Raw genomic sequence first — 25,344 nt, forward strand, 5'->3', positions numbered from 1 at the left:
TTGTAGCCTGGTGCGTGGTGCTGGTACTGGGCTTACCAGATTATGTACACGCACCTCCAGGCTAGTGCGGGGAGCGGGAACAGGACGAGTCGGACTGGGTTGACGCACTTCCGGGTCCGCACGAGAGACAGGAGCTGGAAACCCAGGGCTATGGAGGCGCACAGTCGGTCTCGATCTTACCTCCTGCACAACCCGTCTTGGCTGGATGGAACTAGTAGCCCTGTACGAGCGGGGTGCTCGTACAGGGCAGACTGGGCTGTGCAGGGGCCTGATGGTAGCTGTGCGTAGAGCGGGAGTTGGGTAGCCTGGTCCTCGGAGGCGTACCGGCGACCAGATGCGCTGCGCAGGCATCCTCCTACCAGGCTGGATGCCCGCTCTAGCACGGCACCTGCGAGGGGCTGGAATAACGCGCACCGGACTGTGCGTGCGTATGGGTGAGATAGTGCGCTCCTCAGCGAAACATAGCGCTCTCCACCCCATACGCTCCTCCATATAACCACGGGTAGCTGGCTTCCGGCTCTTCTTACGCCTAGCCAAACTACCCATGTGCCCCCCCAAAAAAATGTATTGGGGGTGCCTCTCGTGCTTCTCCTTCAGCGCGTCCATGGCCTCGTACCACCGCCTCTCTGCCTTGGCTGCCTCAATTTCCCACTGCGGGCGTCGATAATCCCCGGCCTGGTGCCAAGGTCCGGCCCCGTCCAGAACTTCCTCCCAGGTCCATTTCTCCCGCCAGTCCAACTCGAATTCCCTCTGCTCCTTCTTCTGCTGCTTGGTCCTTGAGTGGTGGGTGATTCTGTCACGGTTGTCGTCGGTGAATGAGGACCAAAACGCAGCAGGTACGTGAATGCTCATCTTGATTTTTAATTATCTTCAAAAATGAACATACAAAATAACAAAACTGAAAAACGAACAACTAACAAACAGTCTGGCAAAGCAAAGCTCAACACAGAACAATCACCCACAAATCACACACACACAAACACACCCTAATATATGGGACTCTCAATCAAAGGCAGATAGACAACACCTGCCTTCAACTGAGAGTCCCAACCCCAATTAACCAAACATAGAAACACACACACCAGACTAACCATAGACTACAAACACATAGACCATCAACCAAAAACCCGGAAATACTAAATCAAACACCCTTTACACAAACACACCACCCCGAACCACATAAAACAAATACCCTCTGCCACGTCCTGACCAAACTACAAAAACAATTAACCTTATACTGGCCAGGACGTGACATGACCATTCGTTCTATCGGTTCGGTTGCCACAGACGCAAACCAGTCATTAAGTATTTTTGTTCTGTATCTATGGACGCGACCCAGTCGTTCATCTAAATGTTCCATTGCCATACTGGCTGGATCTCAAAATATTCAGGGATGACGCTAACAAAATACAAACTAACATCTATCGGAAACCAACAGAGAGGAATACTGTCCTCCACTTCAACAGTAATCATCCGCAATATCTCAAAACCAACATCCCTACTGGACAGTTTTTACGCCAGAGCTGCGCTACACTCAAAGAGTTTGATGCTCAGGCAAAAGACATGACACATAGGTTGGCTACCTAGAGGATATTCTAGTCCAATTATCCAGCGTGCCCACGTCCGGGCTCGAGACATGCCCAGACCGTCACTTCTAGCTCAGAAGCCCCAAAAGGACAGCACGCCACGCCTGTGCTTTGGTAACAGACATCAATCATTGCTTGAACAATATTAAAAGTGCAATCTTAAAACACTGGCCTTTTCTACAATCAAATTCCCCAGCCTCTGGTGGATAATGCCCCTCTTTTCTCATACAGACGGGCACGCACGATCAGGGACACACCGGTTTATTCTTTCCAAAAGTCTGACAATTCAAACTGGTTACAAGGGAACCATAAGTGTGGAAGATGTGCTCAATGTAACAACACGGTAAACTGTAAATACTTTACACACCCTCTTACAGACCGAAAGCTCTACCAGAGGCATTTCATCAATTGTAACTCTGCCAGTGTTGTGTATATGCTTACGTGACCGTGTGGTAAAGCCTATGCGGGGCAAACAAAAAGATGTTTAAAAATAAAAGATATCTGAACGATATTGAATATGCTATGGCAAAACACTATTTAGAAGTCAAACACGGCGCAGTGTCTTTGCGCTTTGGGAGCCTGGAACAGATCCCATCTATTAGAGCCGGTAACCTCCTTAAAATACTCTCACAACGAGAGATGTTTTGGATTGATAGATTAAAAACCATGCATCCTCGAGGACTAAATGATTATTTCTCATTCAGACCTTTTTTGTAGATGATATGGTTGTGCTGTATTTTGAATGCTTATGTACAGTGTATGTATATTTTCCTACATTCAATTACAATCTTTCTATCCAGATGTCATTTTTTATACCCCCAAACATTTATTTTTGTTGACGTTACTGTGCAATAGGAAGTAACTAAATGCGCCAAACATTTCTCATATTTCATGTCATCATGATACCTAAATGCTATTTATCAAGTTTATTCTGCTGAACTGTGTATTTGTATATGTATTTGTATGTATATTGTAATAATTGTTGGTTCACTAATGTTTTTATTACCACTTTATACAACGGGTGTGTCTAATCCTGAATGCTGATTGGTTAAAACAGCATTCCAGCCAGTGCCTTAAGTTAAAATTACTGTTTCATCTGACTGTACAATCCACTGTCTCATCAGTCCAGCCAGGCAATTTATAAACTTGATCTCCACTATAAAAATCCTCCAGACATTATCTCACATTTCTTTTTTACAAAAATGTTGTTTTCAACAGTGGAGATTTGCATAAACCTTGCCGTCTGTCTCTCCGACATTTGCAACATTGTTTCAGTATTCAAATTCGATCTCCAGCTGTCGCATAGTAATGAACATGTTGGGAGTCGAGATGAGACAGACACGCAGGCAGCTTTTCTCAGCCAGTTGAAATCATGAATCATAATTTCTATGGATATGTACAAATAAATATCAATAGAAAAAAGGTAAAACTAAACGAAGTGCAGCTGGTTTGCGGTCTTTCCAGCTTCAATTTGAAGTGATTCTGTTAGCTGTGTTGTTGGCTAGCTCCTCTGAACCACAGTGTCCTGACGAGAGAAATTGAGCATAATTAGCTCATTGTTATGATGAATCCAAATAAATGTCACTAGAAAACAGCTTAAACAAATTCAAATGCAGAACCTTGGTTATTATTCTGGCTGCACTGTTTGACGGATTCACCGAGTCGTCACGTGACTATAGGGATTTGGCAATCGATTGTAGGCATTCAGCATGTCTACAGAATGGCCACATCTAACATAACGAGTAGTATCTGAATAAAGGTGACAGTTGGGCTACCACCCAGTATACCCTGCACCTTAGAGACTGCTGCCCTTTGCACATAGAGTCATTGAACACTGGTCACTTTAATAATATAAAGTGACAGACTGGTCACTTTATATGTATATACTGTATTCTAGTCAAGGCCCATTCTATATAACTGCTGCTGTACACACCTTTTCTATTCATATACTGTCAATTCTGTCTTTACACAACATTCACACATACAGTGGGGGAAAAAAGTATTTAGTCAGCCACCAATTGTGCAAGTTCTCCCACTTAAAAAGATGAGAGAGGCCTGTACTTTTCATCGTAGGTACACGTCAACAATGACAGACAAAATGAGAAAAAATTCTCCAGAAAATCACATTGTAGGATTTTTAATGAATTTATTTGCAAATTATGGTGGAAAATAAGTATTTGGTCAATAACAAAAGTTTATCTCAATACTTTGTTATATACCCTTTGTTGGCAATGACACAGGTCAAATGTTTTCTGTAAGTCTTCACAAGGTTTTCACACACTGTTGCTGGTATTTTGGCCCATTCCTCCATGCAGATCTCCTCTAGAGCAGTGATGTTTTGGGGCTGTCGCTAGGCAACACGGACTTTCAACTCCCTCCAAAGATTTTCTATGGGGTTGAGATCTGGAGACTGGCTAGGCCACTCCAGGACCTTGAAATGCTTCTTACGAAGCCACTCCTTCGTTGCCCGGGCGGTGTGTTTGGGATCATTGTCATGCTGAAAGACCCAGCCACGTTTCATCTTCAATGCCCTTGCTGATGGAAGGAGGTTTTCACTCAAAATCTCACGATACATGGCCCCATTCATTCTTTCCTTTACACGGATCAGTCGTCCTGGTCCCTTTGCAGAAAAACAGCCCCAAAGCATGATGTTTCCACCCCCATGCTTCACAGTAGGTATGGTGTTCTTTGGATGCAACTCAGCATTCTTTGTCCTCCAAACACGACGAGTTGAGTTTTTACCAAAAAGTTATATTTTGGTTTCATCTGACCATATGACATTCTCCCAATCCTCTTCTGGATCATCCAAATGCTCTCTAGCAAACTTCAGACGGGCCTGGACATGTACTGGCTTAAGCAGGGGGACACGTCTGGCACTGCAGGATTTGAGTCCCTGGCAGCGTAGTGTGTTACTGATGGTAGGCTTTGTTACTTTGGTCCCAGCTTTCTGCAGGTCATTCACTAGGTCCCCCCGTGTGGTTCTGGGATTTTTGCTCACCGTTCTTGTGATCATTTTGACCCCACGGGGTGAGATCTTGCGTGGAGCCCCAGATCGAGGGAGATTATCAGTGGTCTTGTATGTCTTCCATTTCCTAATAATTGCTCCCACAGTTGATTTCTTCAAACCAAGCTGCTTACCTACTGCAGATTCAGTCTTCCCAGCCTGGTGCAGGTCTACAATTTTGTTTCTGGTGTCCGTTGACAGCTCTTTGGTCTTGGCCATAGTGGAGTTTGGAGTGTGACTGTTTGAGGTTGTGGACAGGTGTCTTTTATACTGATAACAAGTTCAAACAGGTGCCATTAATACAGGTAACAAGTGGAGGACAGAGGAGCCGCTTAAAGAAGAAGTTACAGGTCTGTGAGAGCCAGAAATATTGCTTGTTTGTAGGTGACCAAATACTTATTTTCCACCATATTTTGCAAATAAATTCATTAAAAATCCTACAATTTGATTTTCTGGATTCTTTTCCCTCATTTTGTCTGTCATTGTTGACGTGTACCTATGATGAAAATTACAGGCCTCTCTCATCTTTTTAAGTGGGAGAAGTTGCACAATTGGTGGCTGACTAAATACTTTTTTCCCCCACTGTATATTCAGTACCAGTCAAAAGTTTGGACACAACTACCAATTCAATTTTTATTTTATGTTCTACGTTGTAGAATAATAGTGAAGACATCAAAACTATGAAATAACACATATGTAATCACGTAGTAACCAAAAAAGTGTGAACCCAAGATTCTTCAAAGTAGCCACCGTTTGCCTTCATGACAGCTTTGCACACTTGGCATTCTCTCAACCAGCTTCATGAGGAATGCTTTTCCAAGTCTTGAAGGAGTTCCCACATATACTGAGCACTTATTAGATGCTTTTCCTCCAATCTGCGGTCCAACTCATCCCAAACCATCTGAATTGGGTCGAGATCGGGTGATTGTGGAGGCCAGGTCATCTGATGCAGCACTCCATCACTCTCATTCTTGGTCAAATAGCCCTTACACAACCTGGAGGTATGTTTTGGGTCATTGTCCTGTTGAAAAACAAATGATAGTCCCACTAAGCACAAACCAGATGGGATGGTGTATTGCTGCAGAATGCTGTGGTAGCCATGCTGTGTCTTGAATTCTAAATAAATCACTGACAGTGTCACCAGCAAAGCACCCCCACATCATCCCACCTCCTCCTCCATGCATCACGGTAGGAACCACACATGCGGAGATCATCCGTTCACCTACTCTACGTCTCACAAAGACACGGCATTTGGAACCAAAAATCTCACATTTGGACTCATCAGACCAAAGGACAGATTTCCACCGGTCTAATGTCCATTGCTCGTATTTCATGGCCGAAGCATGTGTCTTCTTATTGGTGTCCTTTAGTAGTGGTTTCTTTGCAGAAATTCAACCATGAACTGCTCTGAACAGTTGATGTTGAGATGTGTCTGTTACTTGAACTCTGTGAAGCATTTATTTGGGCTGCAACAGAGGTAACTCTGGGTCTTCCTTTCCTGTGGCGGTCCTCATGAGAGCCAGTTTCATCATAGCGCTTGATGTTTTTTTGCGACTGACTTTGAAGAAACTTTCAAATTTCTCTTTGCTTATTTGAGCTGTTCTTGCCATAATATGGACTTGGTCTTTTACCAAATAGGGCTATCTTCTGTATACCACCTCTACCTTGTCACAACACAACTGATTGTCTCAAACACATTAAGAAGGAAAGAAATTCCACAAATTAACAAGGCACGCAAAGGGTGGCTACTTTGAAGAATCTCAAATATAAAATATATTTTGATTTGTTTAACACTTTTTTGGTTGCTACATGATTCAATATGTGTTATTTCATTGTTTGATGTCTTCACTATTATTCTACGATGTAGAAAATAGTAAAAATAAAGAAAACCCCCGCAATGAGTAGGTGTGTCCAAACATTTGACTGGTACTGTATATATTTATTTATATTCCGGACTGATATTGCTCTTTCTGATATTTCTTGTTCTGATATGTCTTCATTTCTTGTTATTTTTTTCTTGTTTTAATTTTGGATTATGTGTGTATTGTTATTGTATTGCTAGATATTGCTGCAATGTTGGAATTAGAAACATAAACATTTCGCTGCACCTGCGATAACATCTGCAAAACTGTGTACTCGGCCAGAAAACTTTGATTTGACCACCCCTCCATCCTCACCTACTTCGTGCCCCCTCTAAAATAATGGGTGCATGACGCCCCTAGTAATCAATACAATGTATTGTGATCAAATCAAAAATGTATTTGTCACATGCACTGAATACAACAGGTGTACACCTTACCATTAAATGCTTACTTACAAGCCCTTAACCAATAGTGCAGTTCAAGAAGAGTTAAGAAAATATTTACCAAATAAATGTAAGTAAAAAAGTAACACAATAACAAGGCTATATACAGGGGCACCAGTACCGAGCCAGTGTGTGGGGGTACAGGTTAGTTGAGGTAATTTGTACATGTAGGTAGGGGTGAAGTGACTATCCATAGATAATAAACAGTGAGTAGCAGCAGTGTACAAAACAAATGGGGGGGGGGTCAATGTAATAGTCCGATGGCCATTTGATTAATTGTTCAGCAGTCTAATGGCTTGGGTGTAGAAGCTGTTGAGGAGCCTTTTGGTCAAAGACTTGGCGTTCTGGTACTGCTTGTCGTGCGGCAGCAGAGAAAACAGTCTATGACTTGGGTGACTGGAGTCTCTGACAATTTTTTGGTCTTTCCTCTGACACCGCCTATTATATAGCTCCTGGATTGCAGGAAGCATGGCCCCAGTGATGTACTGGTCCGTACACACTACCCTCTGTAGCGCCTTACGGTCAGATACCGAGCAGTTGCCATACCTGGCGGTGATGCAACCGGTCAGGATGCTCTCGAAGGTGCAGCTGTAGAACTTTTGCAAATATGATTATCATTAGATGCCTCCATCCGTCCATGTAAAAGTAAAGACATTCAAAACTATCTCTAAAGTTAAGTAATACAGAATATGGTAATATTAACAGTCAGGAATACACTCTGCACTAATAAAAGAGGTGTGGCTTACTCTGTGGCTAACTCAGTGATTTGTCCCGTGGTACTGTTATAATAAAGATTTACAGTGAACTATTCTGCAGCTCAGACCTTGTGAACAATGTGTGTGAGACCAGGGAATAATAGATTTACATTTTCCCTGTGTCTATAACTGTCATCCCTCCCTTGACGGGCAATTAAAAAGATAAAACAAAAAGATCATAAGTCAGGAAGGCAACGCTGCACATTAATTCAGCCAGCAAATAAGTCCCATGCAAAATCAATATGACGTTGTGGGGTCCTGTCTACCTCTTAGTCTAAAAGGGAACTGATCATGTACCATAATTACTTACAAAATTACACATCTGGTGATAATGTCCCAAACAAAACCATGTTTTTGTAACAGCCTACCTCTGACGCTGTTCTCTCCATGGCTGTTAGGGGGAAAATGCCACTAGAAAACAGAAACACATCTTTAGTAATACAAAAAACACATCTTCTCAAAGCAATGATAAATAGTACACATGGCTAAGCCATTTTGATTAACTGAAATAGTACTTGAGCAGTTTTTAGAATATTTTCGTGTGCAAACCGTTGTCATGAGCCATAATATTCTTGAGTAAACCAAAGGAAAAGTGTGCAATGGTTTTCTTGTCTGAAGACGTGGCTTAATAAGGCCTCGTGTTTATGAGGGTGTTGAGATTTAGCCTGAATTACCTCTCCTGGGCTCCACTGCTCTCTGCCTCCACATTTAAATACATAATGCTATCTGCACTATTGCTCAGAGCAAGATGTAGCTGTGACAATGTAGACTAATATTAATGATGACGTAAAACCTAGTCTCTTGGTATTTGGTCTTTGTAAATTCTGTCAAATATATTAAGGTTGGCTGAGTGTAGAAAAAGCCCCAGCTAATAATTCTAGGGAAAGAGAACGTTTTTGTAACGATACATGTAACGTTCCCCTGATGTTTGAGTGTCCAGTTTTTCATTCTATGTACGAGAACCTATTTAGCATGTTTTGGCATTAGAGTTAGGAGAACGTTCCTTTAAAGTCAAACAAAACGTAACCAGATCCTGGTGACCACATAATCAGAATATCCTTAAATGTATGTTCTAAACATGTTTCTTGGGACATTGCAAGAACATTCACCTGTCCAGTTTTCTGAGGGTTAGGAGAATATTCAATCAATGCCACGCCAAACATACACAGAACGTGGTTGCCATGCTCTCAGAAGATAAGATGTTAATGTTCTAGACACGTTTCATGGCAATGTTACAAGAACATTCATATGTCAGGTTTTCTGAGTGTTAGGGGAACGTTGTGGGAACGTTTGTTGTTAGTTGGGAAGCAAGTTGTATGTTCAAGTATTCAGCTGAATTGAGTGCCCTCTGCCTCACAGTAAACACTTGGTAGGATGTCTCACCATTGTTAGCCCAGCTTTTTGAGCAGTGACCTTTTTGAGCAGTTACAGAAACAATAAATCCTCAAGCACAGAAGCATTAATTCTGGCTAGATCTCAATTGTAAACTCCGACATTAAACTCAACTGCAGTCAGTGCACAACATCTCAACCCCACTCATCGATATAACTGGGTTTAGTGGTTCTCAGTCTCTTCACCTCAACAAAGTAGAATTGTCTGAGGTTTGAGGCCTTATGGTAGGACTGATTGTATAAGACGGCAGCTTTCACAGACCTGATCTGCATTGGTCCCCATTCCCTCAATATGATGACTCTAACAAGACTCATGAACTTTAGGATGAGTCCCCCTCTAATTATTTGAACATCAAACAGGAAGTATTGAGTGTGAGAGCGAGGCTGTGAGGGGAGCTAGACAGCGATCTTTACCACCCTCAGGAAGATTAATGGGTCAACTGTGGGGAGGCACCCTGCCTTGTGTTGCAGCCAGCCAGGGAGGAAACAAAACACAGCCAACACCAACACACTAACACAGCCAGCATGTCTGTCTGCAAAACACCAAGTCCAGTGTGTGAATTCAACTGAGAATCCCAAATGACTAACAACCGCAATGGCTTCTTTGTAGAAGACCACGTTCACTCTAGGGATGGACTTGCAGCGCAGTGCACAGACTTTGAAATGCTGAAGATGGGAGAGACTTCAGAATTCAAACAGTGTTCCAAATGAATAGGAAGGGATATGAGGTGGATCAAAGCTGGACTCTGACAACAGTTAACAAGGCTATCAGAAACATCCTGGCCTTACATAATGAGCAGCTGAAATAAGCCTTCTAATTGCTGCAATCCAGACTGCACTCACCATAATATTGAGCTCTCAAAAGAGATGTTAAGCTCCAGGTTTGGCTATTCATAGTACTAATTCAAAGAATGGAGGTGCAGTATCATCTGACTGTTCCATTTGATGTACCAGCAAATATTTGTAACAGCAATGGGTGTTAACCAGAGTCAGTATGTTCAGACTGACAATAGACTGGATAAATACTGTCGAGCATTAAAACAATGTGGACAGGGATTTCTGCCAGGGGAAATGGCTGGACCCTGTTTAAATTGCCAGTGCCCCACAACACTACACATGGCAGCTTGGCATTGTTCATACCGAATTAATAACTTTACTCGACAAGGTTTGCAGGCACTGCTTATGGATTCGGTGTTATTAAAAATCCCACTGCTACCTACCAACTCACAGAGGCTGATGCCTCCAGACTGTTAAGCAGGGAGCCCCTACAGTCTTCTCTAATTTGGGCAGTTGCTATCGATATTGATTAGTTCTCCTTGATATTCCCTTCAGGGACCTGTCTCCAAAACACTCCACTGTAAGTCATTGCTCACCAATACGTCAATTAGACTGAGGGAGCTGCAGCATTCTGTCTCAATCAGAAGTGATGGGCTTAAAAGTTGAACAGTTTGCCACAAGCGTGGAATTCTGTAGTTAGCTATTGTAGGAGCAGTCCTCAAGCATCTACAGAGCTGATGTGGTATGAATGTGAATATCAAGAGACAGTAATAGGGTCACAAATTGCAATGTATTTTCAGACCAAATAGAAGAAATCAAAAGCCTATAATAATGCAGTATGCTCAGAAATTAAGATCTAAGGGCTGGGGTGAATTGGTTAATGAAAATGGCTTTGGAAGCACTCTAAAATACATCTTGTATCACCATATGTAAAATGTCCCAATTGACTGATGTTTTTGCACACTGCCAAACCACATACGGAGGAGAGAGATTGTGTGGCATACACTCACTGAAGCGTTTTCATTCACTTAACAGTTAGTTTAGGACTATCCCTATGATGACTGCCACAAAAAATATGGGGAGTCATACGTGGAAAAAGAACTTCAAATGAAAATCAATTATCATGTGTTTAACTTCCTTCTTCAGTCAGCAACTGTTCAAACATTAATTTCTGTTCCAGATAAGTTTGTCTATCCTTAGAGGAAACTGTATATTTTGTCATAATTTAATCTTAATTGATCAGGGAGTTAAGTCCACCATCTCTCGACTCATAAACATTATTCACTATATACACAAAAGTATGTGGACACCCCTTCAAATTGGTTGATCCGGCTATTTCAACCAAACCCGTTGCTGACAGATGTATAAAATCGAAAACACAGCCATTGTAACAATTGCGCTGAGAGTCGGGAAGCAAGTACAGGGAGTAAGTGTTTTAATAAATAAACACGAAACACAAAACAACACACCGACATGAAACAGAGTCAATAACACCTGAGGAAAGAACCAAGGGGAGTGACAGATATAGGGAAGATGCAGGAGGTGAAGGAGAAGGAGGTGATGGAGTCCAGATGAGTGTCATGAGGTGCAGGTGCGCGAGCAATGGTGACAAGTGTGCGGGATAATCAGCAGCCTGATGACCTAGAAGCCGGAGAGGGAGTATACGTGACAGCCATGCAATCTCCATAGACAAACATTGGCAGTAGAATGGCCTTACTGAAGAGCTCAGTGACATTCAGTGTGGCACCGTCATAGGATGGTGCTTTTCCAACAAGTCAGTTCGTGAAATTTCTGCCCCGCTAAAGCTGCCCCAGTCAACTGTAAGTGCTGTTATTGTGAAGTGGAAACGTCTAGGAGCAACAACGGCTCAGCTGCAAAGTAGTAGGCCACACAAGCTCACAGAACGGAACTGCCGAGGGCTGAAGCGCGTATCACGTAAAAATCGTCTGTCCTCGGTTGCAACAGTCACTACTGACTTCTAAACTGTCTCTGGAAGCAACGTCAGCACAATAACTATTTGTCAGAAGTTTTAATGAAATGGGTTCCCATGGCCGAGCAGCCGCACACAAGCCTAAGATCACCATGCGCAATGCCAAGCGTCGACTGGAGTGGTGTAAAGCTTGGTGTCTGGAGCAGTGGAAACGCGTTCTCTGGAGTGATGAATCACGCTTCACAGCCTGGCATTCCGACGGACTAATCTGGGTTTGGCGGATGCCAGGTGAATGTTACCTGCCCCAATGCATAGTGCCAACTGTAAAGTTTGGTGGAGGAAGAATAACGGTCTGGGGCTGTTTTTAATCGTGATTTGTCGAGATTGTTGCAGAAGAACTTGACAGGCCTGCACAGAGCCTTGACCTCATCCCCATCGAACACCTTTAGGATGAATTGTAACGGCGACAGCAAGCCAGGCCTAATCGCCCAATATCAGTGCCCAACCTCACTAATGCTCTTGTAGCTGAATAGAAGCAAGTCTCCGCAGCAATGTTCCAACATCTAGTGGAAAGCCTTCCCAGAAGAATGGAGGCTGTTATAGCAGCAAAGGGGGGACCAACACCGTATTAATGCACATGATTTTGGAATGAGATGTTTGACAAGCAGGTGTCCACATACTTTTGGTCATGTAGTGTATTTGTTTGGGTTTTTAAGTTAATGTCCTTATCGCCACTTATTGGGTATAGGCTCGGTCTTAATTTATGTGCTCTCTGTTACCACCGGCTACATGGCAAATGGCTCAACAAACACAGAAGACAATGCCCAAGTACCAGTCAGCCCTTCCCCGTCAAGGGGCCAAAATGTATCTCTCTCTCTCTCTACAGTATCCAGAGGACTGGCTATTGGAATGTGTGTTGGTGACGCTATCGCATCCATGTTTGATACCTATCTGAAACTTGTACTGTATGATCTCTGTGGTACTCCAAACTACTCTATGCAAAGGGCTTTCATTGTCTTTAGGAATTCTGCCTTATCTGCATTAGGTCTCATGACCCACACAAGCCTTTAGATGCTGAGACATCCTGTGGATGGTGATGAGGTTACTGTAACTTGGTATCATTGGCTTTGGTTTAAAGGGTTCACACCTTCAAATTTAGAAACGGGATTAAATGTATTTGTTTTGCTTCTTCTCCTGTATCCTGCCTATGGAATACGGTTGTATGAAATGCTTCTCTTGCAAGGCCCATGGCATGAGTAGGTCTGATTAGTTCATGCTTTGTCTGGTAAGTTAACCTTAGGATCTGTATGCCTAGATTGTGGATGCTATGTTAATGTCTGTATTGCCTTGTAACTTAAAGGGAAATTTCACCCTGACTCTGCCACCGCATATAGTCATTACTATATTAAAGGGGAATTTCACCCTGGGGGAATCTGGGCTTGTTTTCATCATGTCTGAGGCATTTCTAGGACAGTGAGATGTGTTTCACACATACAGCCCCAGGAGGAAGGCAGGTCAGGGCTTTGCGCGTTAGAAGGCAGGGCAGGTTAGAATCTCAGCTACAGACAATGCCACCATCAAGAGAGCAGATTACAAAAATTGGTGCCTAGCTACAGTAAGTAGGTTCTTTTTCCTGCAAGCCACCTAGCTAACTTTAGTTGATCTACTGCAACCCATATTGTGTATCGCTGGCTAACATACTACTGTGATACAGCGGTGGGAAATTTAGCTATCAATTACCGGTAGTCATATCTATGACTAAAAAGAGAACAGCTTTTACAATCTGAGATCTCTTCTCTTTTTAGTCATAGATATGGCTAGTTACTATACAGCAAGCTACAACCAGCCACCTAAATGTAGCCAGGTGGTAAAAGCGCGTAGCTGTATTGATTTATATCCACTTAGTGGCACTGTCCCTTGAAGAGATTCATAAATGAGGTGTGCAAGCAGTTATGGGATTGTGCATGCGCAGTGTGTGAGAGTGAGAGCAAGCAATTACACTGGAGAGCTGTTGAAATCCTTCGTGGGTCCAACGTTACTTTAGGTGGGTAAATAATACTTTATCTTACTCAAAGAGTTTGTTTTATAATATTTATGCCAGATGGTCATGTTAGCCTGTTGATACTTTCAGGTTGACATGAGGATGTTAGCTTCTTCATAGCTGAATACCAGTGCTCTCAGAACCACGTTGTGGAGTTGATGATAACATTATTTGAAGCGTGAGTAATTATCAGAATTACATTCTGTTTCGTGTAAAGCTTCAGTGTGTTGTATTTTGTTTAATTTTTTTATTGTAACTTATCTGTTGATATGACATTTCTCCCAGTGCTGTATGGGTGAGATGAGGATCTACTGCTCCACGTGGGGTTAGGGCATCACGTGGACAGTGTTTGTAAGTATTCGTATTGTTTTATGACAAAATGTATTTTGGTTTTTCATGCAAGATGTCATTTTGTTTATAGACATCTTGTACCCAGATATCTGAAATGTTAGAAGTCCATTCTAACTGTGAACATTGTGGTCTCTCTATTTTCTTGTGTTTTTCTATAGAAAGCAGAGCCACTACCATTTATGCATTTCACTTTGTACTTATTGTACTCAGATTGTTTTTATGCACTTTACTAACAGATTCATTTCCTTTGATTGTGATTTGGACTTAACTTTACTTTATGGTGACTTGCGGTGATTTCCCATCTACATTATCCTACTTTAAAATTAAGCTTTGACAGATAAACCATCCCCAAATAGTTTGTGTGCTGTGTTTACTTTCGCCAGGCTACATAAAGCTAGGTTTACCAGCAAACATTAGCACATGACTGGATTTGGCTAGCTAGTTAACCTGGTGCCTGCTTACTTGTTATGCGCCACGCCTCGCATTTTTTACTTCTTCGCAAACGTGTAACATCAGCAACTGTAAATAATTTTACTAGTTAGCTATGTAATGACCGTGGATGCATTTCAATCTCACAAAATTATAGGCATGATGCAAGATAGGATTCCAATCCGATGTAAATAACAAGTATTGCCTATCTAGCAAGCTAGCTAAATTTACTAGGAAACAGTAAGGAGAAACAACAATTTACTGTTGTAAATCTCAAAACCTGAAGCTGGTTTTACTATAAAAATACTTGCCTAAGCATGCCTGATAGTATCTACCTACAGCCATGTCTATCTTCCTACCTACCTATGCTCATTTGTACGGTCTGGTCACTGTCAAAAGTTAAGGGTTATGCCATATTTCTTTCTATTAGGCTAGATATTGTTGTATATGTAATATCTGTGCCTGTACACATGTATGCATGTTCAACTAGTCTACCCTAATGTTATGCTGGCACGGTTCAACTGCTGTTCAAACTGTATAATTTGTTTTGTTGTTTTGTCTTACAGAAAAAACATGTGGTGTCTGGGTTTCTTCCTGGAGTGGATTCTAAATACAGAAACATAATTTTTTTTGCCTGCGTGTGTCATTGTAGCAGAACTGTATCCCTCTTGAGGGATTAGACATTATGCTGGATTTCAAGCAGATGACTCATGAGGCATGGCAGTTAGATCATGACAACACTCCTCCCACAGCTTTACAAGTATTCCCTGAACTTACTGTATGTTTCTTTGGAATGGCAATTTCCTCATGACCAGCTCTCCCATCTGCTGATCACCAGTTCTCAATACTGGGAGTTATAGGATAGATGCTGTTTTGTGTAGCACAGAATTTTTCGACCAACCTTGGCGATGCTGTCTTCATCCTCGATTCAGAGGAAACGAGTTGCATAAAATGTCCGTGTCCAGTTGCAGGGGGTCAGTTTTAATTTAGAAAATGCTCTATTATAATGAATATTTTTTTGGCTCCATAAAGTAATCCAACAATGTGTGCTGCCATCGTGTCTATTTCGTCTTCTCACTCATTGATCGAGACAGGTCTCTGTCATCATGACATGGAGCACTTTGGGGTGGACACCCACCTGTCTCGATCAATGAGAGAAGACTTGAAATAGACATGATGTCGTCAAAAATCTTTGGGTGAATAACATTATCTGGTGCAACAATCTGCAGCTACGGTTCTCTGCACTTGTGTGTCTCTACACCAGAGACACACTGAACTACACTGTTCATACTATTCTATATGTATGTCATTACCATATCACATTCTTGTTGAATACCCAGTTCTCTTGAGTTAGCATTAAATAGTGAACACTCCCCTGTATTTTAGAATTAGACAAATAAACAAACATTATTTGGATATCTGTTTGATACTACAGAGCCCTGTACAACTTATGTTCTGTGAATCCATAAGGGCAGACAAATTTCAAAGATTGATGGAAAATATCCATATTTATTTTATGGTGGTTCTAAATCAGGGCTCTCCAACCCTGTTCCTGGATAGCTGCTGTCCCGCAAGGTTTTTGCTCCAACCCTAATCGAGCACACCTGATTCTTATAATTAGCTGGTTGATAAGCGGAACTAGGTTAGTTGAAACTGTGGTTGAAGCAAAATAACCGATAGAAGGGTAGCTAACCAGGAACAGGGTTGGAGACCCCTGTCCTACCACAGGAGGTTTGTGGCAACTTAATTGGGGAGGACGGCCTTGTGGTAATGACTGGAGTGGAATGATATCAAATACATCAAACACATGGTTTCCACGTGTTTGATGACATTCCATCTGTTCCATTCCGGCCATTATTATGAACCATCCTCCTGTCAGCAGCAGCCTGTGTGTTCTACATGGTTGTATGCTGAGCCTCACTGGCTGCGTTTACACAGGCAGCCCAATTATGACATTTCCACTAATTGGTCTTAATCACCTCAGATATTTTTCAGAATTATCTGACAGGTCAAAAGACCAATTAGTGAAAAAAAGATCAGAATTGGGCTGCCTGTGCTTGTGTACCAAAAACACTTTGGGGTATTTTTCAGCAGGGCACTGTGGAATGACTCCAGATAGGTAGAAGGAGGAAATGGCGAATGTGCTTGAATCCGAAAGTACGGCAAGTGAAGTGTGTGATAATGAATGGAAAATAGTGAAATCAAAGAATGGAACAAAATGAGCAAAAGTTGCAAGGACCGGTCCAATAATGCATTTCTTATTCAACTGTGTTTTTTGAACATGGATTCATTTGGGAAATCCATTTGTAATATCAAGGACTGTGAAGAAAGCAGTGGGAAAGGTGGATTCAATCAAGGTGACTAGAAGCAGATCTTATTATTTGTATCTCAGAGCCATTTGCTTTGCTTGTTATAGCCTAATGTTAGCTAGCCAACATTGCTGCAGATTCATGCAGGGTAGTAATGTCATGAATTGTGATTATGGTTCATTGTTTAGCTAGCTAGCTACATGTCTTAAAAGACGTCACTATGCACGTTTTAATAGAATGTCACTGTGACAACTGTCAGCCAGTTAGCTTGGGTGCTTGACTGATGTTGTTAGGACAGAAAGCTCGGATCAACCCTTAGATTGGTGGAGCTAAAGCATAAGAGGATGTGAACGATGCTGAATGGGTGCAGACGAAGAGCTCTCCAATAGGTACAAAAACATTCAAAGGCCATTTTCTCAAAAGTGAGGTTGCAAGTTTTCCCATTGTTACTCAAATGCAGTGTATGAAATACCATTTTGTAGCTCTGTGTCTCTGCTTTTATCCAATGTAAAAAACACAATTTCAAATTTTGCTACATAAGACCGAATCAAGGCAGTCGGTCACAGATGAGTACCTTAGTCAGAAAATCCCAGGAGTGGTCAGTGCATGTCGCCTGACCTGTATGGTAAATGGATGGATGGAGAAAATTCTGTCTATTGTTTGGGTAGACTCTACCTAAATATGTGAATTATTCGGTGAGAGCATTTGTGTTCAAAACATTAGTGTGGAAATTGTAAAGGATATGGTCACGTGTCAAACGTTTGCAGACAGAAGTATGATGTTAAAGAATCTGTGAATTTAAAATGTTGCAACTGTGGTGGGGATCATACTCCAGACTTCCTTGAGTACCCTGTTAGGGTGAAGGAGGTCGAGGTGTCAAGGATCAGGTCTGCGCAGCGGATCTACTAATTGGAGGCGGTAGAGAGAGTCGAAGGGGCAAGCGGCAATAGTGTTGAAGATATGGCAGTGGATGCATTGCAACCAGTTGCTAGTGTTAAGTCAATCAGGTGATCTGGATACACACATTGTGAAGGTGGATTTTGTGACATTTATAGCCAGTGATTAATCGTACAGCACAAGTGTCTAAGACGTCCTAGAAGCTGGATATCATTTCTGCAGCCGAGAAGTTTGGGGCTCCAAGACTTCACGGCAGAAGCACTACAAAGACTTTTGTTGCTAGGAAATGTCCCACCCTCACAGGAGGCTTCTGAGCCTGTGTTGGGACCTGATTAGGATGAGATTTTACAGAAAATCTGGTTGATATTTTTTGGTAGTTTGCATTATATTTTATTTATTTTTACCCAAATGTTTAACTTTTTGGGATCCTTATTATCCACCTGCACAGTAGGCGGCGGAATGCACATCTAATTGTTACGAATGCCATTATACCATAGAAGATGATGACGACTCCAGATAACCTGGGTTTTACAAAAGGCAAAGGTAAAAGAGAAGAGGGGTAGACTAAATTGATTACATGGTCTGGAAGGTACTCTGTGGTCCTCAGGCTCTCTCTACTCAGGCTACCTCTAACCCCATAACACAAACCATACAAACACTACCCAATTCATGTTTATACCATGCGTACTGTAAATTATGCTATTTTAGATGTCCACTTGTAAATATTTTGGCCAATTTACCTTCACCTTGTGCAGACTTATATCTTCACAAGGTCCTTTGTTCTGGGATTTATTTGCACTTCTCGCACCAAAGTATGTTCATCTCTAGGAGACAGAACGCGTCTCCTTCCTGAGCGGTATGACGGCTGCGTGGTCCCATGGTGTTTATACTTGCGTACTATTGTTTGTACAGATGAACGTGGTACCTTCAGGTGTTTGGAAATTGCTCCCAAGGATGAACCAGACTTGTGGAGGTCTACAGTTCTTTTCCTGAGGTCTTGGCTGATTTCTTTTGATTTTCCCATGATGTCAAGCAAAGAGGCAGTGAGTATGAAGGAAGGCCTTGAAATACATCCACAGGTACACTTCCAATTGACTCAAATGATGTCAATTAGCCTATCAGAAGCTTCTAAAGCCATGACATCATTGTCTGGAATTTTCCAAGCTGTTTAAAGGCACAGTCAACTGAGTGTATGTAAACTTCTGACCGACTGGAATTGTGATACAGTGAATTATAGGTGAAATAATCTGTCTGTAAACATATTGTTGGAAAAATGACTTGTCATGCACAAAGATGTCCTAACCGATTTGCCAAAACTATAGTTTGTTAACAAGAAATTTGTGGAGTGATTGAAAAACGAGTTTTAATGACTCCAACCTAAGTGTATGTAAACTTCCGACTCCTATCTTGCATCATATCTATAATTTTGTGAGATTGAAATGCATCCATGGTCATAATCATAACCAATGTCAACCCTCATCAATTATGTTACATAGCTAGCTAGTAAAATGATTTACAGTGACTGATGTTACACGTTTGCTAAGAAGTTACAAATGCAAGACTTGGCACATACCAAGTTAGCAGGGACCAGGCGAGCTAGCGAGCCAACTCCAGTCATGTGCGGATGTTTGCTGGTAAACCCTTGCTTTAGGTGACTGGTTGTAACATTGTAGCTTGCTGTTTAGTAGCCAATCTACGACTAAAAAGAGAAGAGGTTTTACAATCGAGATACAATAGATACCCAATTATAAAACCTCTAGCTATGTGGCTTGAAGAAAAAATAACTTACTTACTATTAGTCATCTGCACTCTTGGTGCTGGCATCAGCTGTAGCTGAGCTTCTAGCTAAATCCAACTCTTTGTTTCGAATCCTCTTCGCTATATTCCAGTTGAAACATGTATGGTTGAATGTCACCATGTAGCTAATAGAACATCAAAAAATGCTCCATTGTTGAATTCGTGGTGATGAGAGGAATCACTTGAAGCCATTGCGGTCTGGTCAGTTCTTTCAGTTTAGCCGCAAAGGATTGTGTTGTTAGTGTTCGCCTCCCTTTCAAAAATGCCTGCCTTGGGGGAGTGACAGGGCCAGAGCACGAAGCACCGCCCCATCGAGTTGTAGTCTTACAGAGACTGGAAAAAATGTGTATGACTGTATATTTAGCCATGAATCCGCTGATAGGAACATCGCTGAAAGACGTCCAATGGCTCTATCAAAGAAGGAGAACCATATCTACATGCACAAAAATGTATAGTGCGATCAGTATAACATAGGTGTCTGGCTAGACTGTAAACTCTCCTTCCAGACTCATATCAAACATCTCCAATCCAAAATCAAATCTAGAATCGGCTTTCTATTTCGCAACAAAGCCTCCTTCACTCACACCGCCAAACTTACCCTAGTAAAACTGACTCGACTTCGGCGATGTCATCTACAAAATAGCTTCCAATACTCTACTCAGCAAATTGGATGTAGTCTATCACAGTGCCATCCGTTTTGTTACCAAAGCGCCTTATACCACCCACCACTGCGACCTGTATGCTGCAGTCGGCTGGCCCTCGCTACATATTCGTTGCCAGTCCCACTGGCTCCAGGTCATCTATAAGTCTATGCTAGGTAAAGCTCCGCCTTATCTCAGCTCACTGGTCACGATAACAACACCCACCCGTAGCACGCGCTCCAGCAGGTATATCTCACTGGTCATCCCCAAAGCCAACACCTCCTTTGGCTGCCTTTCCTTCCAGTTCTCTGCTGCCAGTGACTGGAACGAATTGTAAAAATCGCTGAAGCTGGAGACTTACATTTCCCTCACTAAATTTAAACATCAGCTATCTGAGCAGCTAACCGATCGCTGCAGCTGTACATAGTCCATCTGTAAATAGCCCACCCAATCTACCTACCTCATCCCCATATTGTTTTTATTTTCTTTGCTGCTCTTTTGCACACCAGTATCACTACTTACACACCATCATCTGCTCATCATCATCTGCTCATCTATCACTCCAGTGTTAATCTGCTAAAATTGTAATTTATTGCCTTACCTCCTCATGCCATTTGCACACACAGTATATAGACTTTCTTTTTTTTCTATTGTATTATTGACTGTACGCTTGTTTATTCCATGTGTAACTCTGTGCTGTTGTTTCTGTCGCACTGCTTTGCTTTCTTGGCCAGGTCGCAGTTGTAATTGAGAACTTGTTCTCAACTAGCTTACCTGGTTAAATAAAGGTGAAATAAAAAAGAAATAGCCTATAACACAAAGCAGGACTACATTTATTTTCAGACCTCACCCCCCCATCCCCCTATTAACCCTTTCACACGTACCATCACACGGGTGTGTTCGTTCTACAGTGGTCCCTGAAGCTACGATCACAACCGTGTGATTAGAACGCTCATTTAGAACGGCCAGTTTCGAATGACACAACAATCAGCATTTGAGCTGGCCACACTTTTTCCAGAAACTATTTACACAAACACAATCCTTTCAAAGTTATGTCCAGAATGTGAGCAGTTTATTTTTGGATGCAATGTTCCGATATTCACAGAAGTATCTATAGCATAACACAATCATCCTAACTGGAAAAATGTAGCCTACATTTGTCCTAGCGCTAACTGAGGAAAGATTGACGCAACACAAGCGGTCATATTTTCTAACTCTCGGCTGACATAAACTACAATATGAATTAGCTAATAGCAATTACTATGTATAATTAATCACATCACCGGTGAGCTCACCGTTGATCAAAATAATTGAGTAAAACACTTTCTAGAAATCGAAAGTAATCCGACGATTAGTTTCAGCGCGCAGCCATGCTTTTTATTTTCTCACAGAAACCAAAGATAATAAGAGAAGACAAAATGAGTTTGGTCGGTTTATAGTATGCATTTTGAAGGGGTGTGTCGTCTACCATCGTTCACATCCCACCATTCACTTCCTGAAGTTCTCAAAAAATGAGTGAACCCTTACTCACCTCATTTTGTTATAGCATCTTTGGTCCGACAGATGATCACGTGAAACCCAGAATTCATTGTATGTCAACGAACATGGCTCCACACACATTGCTGGAATTAGCTTAGCTCATCATAATCAGTACAACCTTCAAAAAAGTATTTTACACACATACTACGTGCCCATTACAATCTATGAAAGAATCGGAATGCATGATTTATCACCGGTAATTGAAAAACGTGAATAAAATAGTAAATATATCAATAATACCACACAACATTTTCTGATAGTGATTTATTGATACAAATGGCGCATGCAGGCAGTAAATCGCGTAACCTCTCACTCCCACTCTGAGACATTCAGTGTTGTTGTTTATGTATGTAGCTAATGAGCTAAGCTGTAGCATTAGTAATGTCTTTCAAAAGGAGACAAAAGTAAAAATGACTACTTTTATGTGAATGAGGCGGAACACACCTCAATTCAAACTGTTATTAGAAAAAAAAAACTTAAAACTTTAAACTTGACATGTTGAAAACTGCCTATAATTAAAATCAGGCTGCGTGCTTTGGTTTGAGGGCAGCGTGGATTAAATGTACTGTTACGTAACAATCACATTCTGGAATGGAGAGAACATTCTAACATCACGTGCATAAAAAAAACTCACGCTGGGGCGACCGTTAAATCGCGCATGAAAGGGTGAATACACCAGAAGCCGTCATAGAGCGTATCATTCAGTGCGCGAAGCCCAGACCTGCCTTCCTCCTGGACAATTATGTGTGAAACACATCTCACTGACATAGAAATGCCTCGGACATGATGAAAACAAGCCCTGATTCCTCCAGGGTGAAATTCCCCTTTAAACTTTATGCGTTGTATGGGATTTCATATATTATACAAAGTTATTAAATAACACTTGCTTTTTTCATTCGCTTCTCATAACCGTTTCAAATCAAATCACGGTCGGACCAAATTAAATATAGTATTTCTTGATCTTAGACAGCTAAACACATAATACTTGATTGCACATGGTTTTAATATAATATTAAATGAAGTCAGTCAGGTTTATCAAATGTAGATTGTTAAGTAGTATTTAACACTACAAGGGTTTTAGGATATTGAAATGCAATTCAATACAATATGTTCAATGACATCAATACAGCTAGACACAGGTTGCATTATGGTTTGTACCCCCTCTTTATAGATCACAATTTTTTATGCATAATGTATACAGTATGGATAAGTGGCTATATACAACATCTTATATGAAACAATATTAGGAATCATGTCTCATAGTAACGTGTGTCTACATTTCCAAACCACACCTTGCCACAGCACTACAGACCTCAAGAGCAGGAAAACACTACCCTTTGGTCATCCCACAACATGTCATTTGAATGGGCTCCAGACGTTTTCACAGAGACACAGGTGCATGTAGCCCCCAGAGCCTTGGAGCAGACGGCAAGTCTGAATTGGCTGTACATCACCAGCACATGGCTGTGCTCCAAGGCCAGATCCAGAGAGCTGCTCTGTGCAATCATCAATGAAATTCAAACACATATGACAACAGCGTCTTCCTCACAGGATAAGCAGAATTCCAGGGCATTTCATCATGGCTCCTGCCATTCCAACACTGTGCAGAAGAATGAATGGTTTACCATTTAGTGAGGAACTCACCAATAATTATGGACAATATTGTCTATAGATCATGGTTGTCTTGCTTATCAATGTGCAATCAGTGAAACACTACTAGCAAACACTCTACATCCCTTTCTTAGATATCTGGATTCATAGGGAGATGAATGTAACTCTGCCCTACTATATGCTGTGGAGTGCATAGAGCAGTAGCGGTCGGCACTGTTTAAGATGAGGGAGGGCGATTATTATTTTTTAGCATGGCTTTATTTCTATTACAGCATATTGAATGACTGTCCTTCATATTCCATTCGCCCAGATCAATGTAACATCGATAGGTTTAGGCTAATACATGATACTCTAATTTTCCCTATCCCCATCATGAGGTTGCTACAACCTAGCCTATGAATGAAACTTTACAACTTAGGTGCACAGGTCGAGATACATTTTAGTAATCAAGGTGACAGACATTGACACATTCAATACCGCCTTGCACACTCTTGCATGCATCTAGCTGATCTAGGGTGTAATCATTAGTCCCACAGTTGCAAATAAGAGTTTCTATTGGTCAAATTCAGGTATGTTTATCCCCTTTTGGTACAGTTTTCTTCCGTTTTAAGAAACGTTTTTCAGCGGAATGATTACACCCCTGATCACACACAAACACAGTTCCCTTTCATAGCAGCCACATACAAACAGCAGGATCACTTTGATCGCTGTATAATTACTTCTCACATCTACGTGCTCTCCTCCTCTTACCTTTTCCCTTCGCTTGTGGACTTCAGTGTACAACACATCAGCTGCCTTTCCAAAAACCTTTCCAAACCAAACCTTCAAATCAGGGCTCCCAAGTGGCGCAGCAGTCTAAGGCACTGCATCTCAGTGCAAGAGGTGTCACTGTAGTCTCTGGTTCAAATCCAGGCTGCATCACATCTGGCTGTGATTGGGTGGCGCACAATTGGCCCAGCCTCGTCCAGGTTTGGTTGGGGTAGGCCTTCATTGTAAATAAGAATTTGTTCTTAACTGACTTGCCTGGTTAATTAAAAAGTTTAAATAAAAATCATAACTGCTAAACACAGCCTACATCGTTAATGTCATAGTCAACATAGCTACTAGAACGAATGTGTTAGTAAACCTGCTACAATCATGCAGTACAGTGTGCAGTTACACTGGTGGGCCTGTCATGCCAAATAGTGTCCCCCTCTACTTTACAATGGGATTCGATAAACTAGTAGTGTCTGTTGCTATATCAACAGTGTGATGACCTAATGATTAGAATTTTGGAGATCATTACAGCCTAAATTACACAACATTATTTTCATCATCGCTATGCAAGCAAAGCTGATTTCTGTGAAAATGTTGCAGTTTAAGTTTTGTTTAGCTAATAAAATGAAAACATTAATTCGAACTACTTTTGGATAACTTGTTAACATTACAACATGAAATCCATGTCTTAAACATTGCTACGTTTCGGAAATGGCAAAGAACACGTGTGATCTACTTGACACATTAAAGTTACTTACCTTACAGATCACGAAGTCAGCTAATTTCCACTCCATTCATATGCAAATCCATTTGATTCATACACTGACTTGTCTGGCTGTCATGCTATTATTTTAACCTGCCCTTCCATTATCTACACTAAAATAATATCATTTCAGTAGTCCTCTATTATGATAAAAATAATATCTCTCACATAGCTCATTAGTACACCCTTGTGATTGAATATATGTATGTAGGTCCTAGGATACAACAATGAATAATGTGAAACAAATATATACCATCAAAGGACACCTTACAATTTACAATACTGAACACCTTGTGAAACAGCTGTGAGAACCAACCTGGCAATATTTCATTTTAATATTTTAATGCATGAACTTTGATCGTTTTTGGTACAGTTGTGTCATTAATTTATCTTCACAGATTTTTTGTGCTCTCACATGGCAATCATAGACTAAAATACTGAATTCTGGTATGTGGAATATAG

The sequence above is a fragment of the Salmo salar genome, chromosome 06 (genome assembly GCF_965601325.2).
Source record: "Salmo salar chromosome 06, fSalSal1, whole genome shotgun sequence".
In the NCBI taxonomy this organism is placed as follows: domain Eukaryota; kingdom Metazoa; phylum Chordata; class Actinopteri; order Salmoniformes; family Salmonidae; genus Salmo; species Salmo salar.